The sequence below is a fragment of the Tupaia chinensis genome, unplaced genomic scaffold (assembly GCF_000334495.1).
Source record: "Tupaia chinensis unplaced genomic scaffold, TupChi_1.0 Scaffold000100_1, whole genome shotgun sequence".
Taxonomy (NCBI): Eukaryota; Metazoa; Chordata; class Mammalia; order Scandentia; family Tupaiidae; genus Tupaia; species Tupaia belangeri.
This window is the reverse complement of record NW_006159564.1, coordinates 555664-560564: the sequence shown is the minus strand read 5'-3', so window position 1 is coordinate 560564 and position 4901 is coordinate 555664. Positions and strand designations below refer to the sequence as shown.

General features: G+C 42.6%; 2 protein-coding genes across 4 annotated transcripts in view; one reads left to right on the top strand and one right to left on the bottom strand.

Annotated features, from left to right (window-relative positions):
* CMSS1 (cms1 ribosomal small subunit homolog) overlaps positions 1-4901 on the bottom strand; it is a 430734-nt gene that overhangs the window by 369000 nt on the left and 56833 nt on the right. The gene's annotated exons all lie outside the window — the stretch shown is intronic.
* FILIP1L (filamin A interacting protein 1 like) overlaps positions 1-4901 on the top strand; it is a 105736-nt gene that overhangs the window by 67278 nt on the left and 33557 nt on the right. The gene's annotated exons all lie outside the window — the stretch shown is intronic.

Genomic DNA, 4901 nt, shown 5'->3' with positions numbered 1-4901 from the left:
CTCTCCAAAAAAAAAAAAAGAAAAAAAAAAAAAAAAAAAAAAGAAGATCCTGTGGGGCAGAATACATTAGTGCCAAAGGCTCACATTCTAGTCAGTCCATCCTGTAGCCGAAAGTAATGTGGGACCTTGGATCTCTGCATCTCCCCTTCCATCCCACGTCTCTACTCAGTGTTGTTTCTCATTCTGGACCATATTGGTAAGGACAACTACCATTTTTCTTTGTGTAGTAGTGTTTTCACATATACTATCTCCTAGAGGAAAAAGAGCAAATGTATCACACGAAAAGTTAGTTACCACCTCATGCCCTGCAGCAGAGCTTCTAGGGGGAAAGTACACTACCCCTTAAGACAATGAAAGAACCAACACTAAACGGCAGTTGCAATGAAGAGTCAGTTAAACTGCTGCCTCTCTGGCACTAGCGTAGGTGACAGAAGACTTCTCTAGTCACAAGAAGAAACAAAGGCAGGGGGAGAGGACAGAAAACAAAGTTCAGTCTCTTCACAAAGAGGAACTGGGCTGGCATGCTTAGTGCATTGGTGGTATTTTAAAAGAGTAAATAATGACGATACTGTGATTACGGTCAGTAGCAACCAACTTTATTAATAAAACAGGTTGCTGTAGTCACTGTTATAACCTCTTGGCATTAGCTGGAACCAAGGGAAATTGCTGATATTCAGGTGTTTCTGACTACATTAAAAAACAGGTTGCTGTAGTCACTGTTATAACCTCTTGGCATTAGCTGGAACCAAGGGAAATTGCTGATATTCATTAAAAAAAAAATCATATGGCAAAATCTAATTCAAAACTCCTGGTTTCCAGCCTTATCATCTACGAATTGCTTCACCCACACTGGAAAGCAATTAGCGTGGTAGAAAAATTCCTTTTACCTTTTCTAAATAACGGTATAAAGCTACTGCTGATTTAGATCCAAATTCCAATTACTAATTGTTGAAAGGGTCTTGATTGGAAGGTATGTTTATTTGTAAGAAAGCCCTGTTATAAAATGAAGAGAGAGGCTTCTAGTAATTGCACAGATCTAGGCTAGGAAGTAAGATTTTTCTCAGGCAATTTTGAGGCACAGTGGTCGAAGCCAAAAGAACAAAAATACCACCTCAAAGAGAATTTGGGTAGGAAGAAAGAAAGAAAAAGTCTACTTGTTGACTCATGTGACCAGGGGAGCACACTGCCACTGGCTGGCTGCAGTGGGTGATAAGTAACCCAAAGCGCTCTTGCCTCAGCTGGATAAAGGTCCCATTTCCTCAGAACCCTGATATTCATCTGTAAGAAAACTGTCACAATATTCTGATTGTATTACACAAGCCACGTTGCTGTCTCTGTAAATACACAAATCCCAGTAGCTTGAGTGTGAAAGATACCCTGTATCCCTGGTGTATGGCCTTCAAGGGGTCAATCTTGGCTTTTCTAGTACAATGTTCAGTCTAGAAAATAAAACAGAACTTTTTTTTTTCTTCCTAAGTTTCTGCTTTAAGTTGAGAGTGTGTGTGCCGGGGAAAGAGAGAGGGAAAGTGAGAAACCACAATCGAAGGGGAGTGGCCACACTGCCACCTTTTCTCTTCCATTACCTTCTTGAGATTTGGGGCTCACAACACGCGCAAATGCATACATGCCCACATGCCCACTGTGATTTTTCAAACACCGGGTCTTGAACTGTAGAGCTAGCCATGTGGGTTCTAGCTGTCTTAATTTCCAACACCACCTGCTCCCCCAGAACACTTCTTTACCAGTAATAATACTTCTGAGAGATTGAGCAAACCATTAAGACAGAGTAAGGCTGAACGTGTAAATGCTGGTTTAAATCTCCACATCATTCCTAGCTGTAACCTTGGTGAAGCCACGTTACCCTCCTGCATGTGTTTCTTCACCTGAAAAATATGGATAATCCCACCTCAAAATGTGCTGCAAAGAGTAGATGCTGGAGTTGGCAAAATGGCTATGTCGCTGGACTCCCATGTAGCCAACCACGGTTTGAGTGCCGGACCCAGTGGCTTAAACTCATGCTGGATGTGTGTGGGTGTGTGCATGAACAAGATTCTGAGAGGGGAATGGAGGGAGAAGGGATTGCAGCGTGGCCATCCCTCCTGGGGGGTGTTTCTCGCTTTCTATCTCTCTGTCTCTCTCTCCGTCTTTCTGGCGAGCGCACGAGCCCCATAGCAAAAACCTCTCCAAAAACAAACAAACAAAAGAGCAGATGCTGGAATGCATGTAGAGCACTGAGCATGACCATGACCGGCACGATCCAAGCTCAGGAAACGAGGGTTACTATTGGTCCCTGAGGAGAGTGGTCACACACCGTGACCTCGGAAGGAAAGCTGAGTAATATGTGGCTCAGAAACCAGTGCTTCGGGGAGTAACACAACACCAGGTAGGGTGTACGAGGGGTGGGAGTCCTAATTCTTTTTTCTCCTGCTTCAGGAACTTATGCATGTGTTATATCCATTCAGTACCTTCTCTGTTCTTCAGAATAAAGCTACAGAAAACAAGGAAATAATACTAACATATTTCATAAGGGAACTGGCAAGTCCAAAGAGTGAAAATAAGTGAAGTGTGAGTCCCAAAGAGTGATACCAAATGCTAGGAAACTTCTGTGCCTATCAGAGGGAAAACAAGCAACAAAAATGCTGGTTTCGTGGTACACGTACTTTATGCTACCAGTTTGGAGCTAGGATTCAGGTGTTTATGTGTCATGCAACTTTCCTAAGTCATTTTGTCAATTTGTAGCTTTAAAAATCTAGCATAGGGAACCAGTAGTTAGCATAATGGCTATGTCACTGGACTCTCGCGTAGTCGACTATGGTTCGCGTCCTGGACCCGGTGGCTTAAACTCACGCTGGGCGCCTGTGCGTTAGTGCCCAATATCCTGAGAGGAGAATGGAGGAAAAGGGATTGTGGCATGACCATCCCCCCTGGGGGGTGATTTCTCGCTTTCTGTCTCTATGTCTCTCTCTGTCTGTCTGGTGAGTGCATGTGCCCGATAGCGAAAACCTCTCCAAAAAAATTAAAAAAAAAAAAAATCTGGCATAAAAGCCAGCAGGTAGTGTGGAGGTTAATGCGCTGGATCCTGCATAGCCGACTGCACGGTTCCACGTCCTGGACCTCGCCTCTTGAAAATCACGCCAGGCACATGTGCATGCATGCCCCAGATTCCAAGAGAATGGAGGAGAAGGGTTGATCTCTCTCTGGTGAGTTCACATGTTCTGTAGCAAAAGGATATTTAACAACAAGGCAAGCACAGAAGACTAAAAAGATTACAAGGTACTTCACAAGTATAAAACAGAATAGTAAAACTAACAAACCAACATCCAAAATGGTAATACAAAACTGCAAAACAAATATTAAAATGTGTGTGTTTGTTTGTTTTGCTATAGGGTGCATGACCTCACCAGGGGAGAGAGAGAGAGAGAAAGGAAAAGTAAGAAGTGACTTCTGAAAGTTTATCCCCCAGGGGGATGGCCATACCACAATCCCTTCTCCTCCATTCTCCTCTCCGGATTTTGGGCACACATGCACATGTATGCAGCATGATTTTCTAGCCTCTGGCTCCAGGACTCGAACTGTGGTTGAGCATGTGGGAATCCAGCACCTTAACCACCATACCACCTGCTGGCCCCTCAAATATTACATTTTAAGTTCAGCTAAAGGGTATGATCACTCACTTCTCGTAAAACAGTATATATGAAAACCAAGGGTGAGTTTAGTTTAGGCTTCTTGATAGGTACCTAGAGTGATCAAGAAGCACTAAGAAAGGGAATCTCCAGCTGAGCAGAGAGGACACGTGTTGATTTTTGGGCCCTGCATCTTTATCCCCCAATATGTGCCCTACCTATACAATTTTGCAACCATCTTGTCTCCATCTCACAGTAAGACGCAAGCAGGATATTTTCATTACTCCTGTTTGAAAAAACATATGGAAACAATAATTCTATGGACATATGTACATAATAGGAAGCAATCCTATTTTAATGTAATTTTAAAAAAAGGTTTTAAATAGACTCAGGCTACTAACATGACTCACCTCATCTGAAGCTTGCAAATAAGCCTGCCATATCCCTAATTTATTTCACAGACTCATATTGATAGTTGGGCTAGCACTTTTAGAGATTACTTCTCTTCATGACATACCAGATCATTAAAGGCTAATTCTCATTAACAAAAAAAGAATACTTATACAAGTAAATCTGCCCCATACTAGAGGATAATAAGCTTAATTCAATCATATTTGTCCAGTTTTTTTTTTCTGCTGTCTTTTTTGTTTGCTGATAGAAGAGAGTGAAACTGGTTCTAATGCTCTACTTTTACTTTGTCTTGAAAGTACACCACAAAAACATTTAATTTCTTCAAAAATATTTCCCCTGCCAAATAATGTGATTAGTTTTTAACTGCTTTCGTTAAAACACAAGCATGCAGAAAAGGGGAAAGAAGTTCTTTCAGGAAAAACACTGAAAAAAAAATAAGATTTCATCTGGCCTTCCCATCATCACTTGAAGAATTGTTTGGTAGTTACATCATCAGGAAATAAAATACTATCCTCTGAGGACCCCTACTCTTTACAAAAAGAAAAGGTTTGAAGTTTAAATCACCGGAGACATGTCTCCAAAAAAAACACTTCTCCTTTCCTATCTGCCTCTTTCCCGCCCCCTACCCCAGCAACCCAAAAACAATTGTAACAAAAACGTATTTACAAAAGTTCACGTAAGAATCACAGGAAGTGTACTTAGGAATCTGAGGCAGTAACACAAGTTTTAAGGACCCAGAGGGAGAACAGTTAGGAGCGGATCACCCCGACCCCCAACGCCTTGGTCAGCCGGGCAGGAGAGCGCCGGCGTCCCCGGCCCGCAGCCCACTCCGTCCGCGGGGGGCCGAGGTCCCAGGGTCGGTGTCCA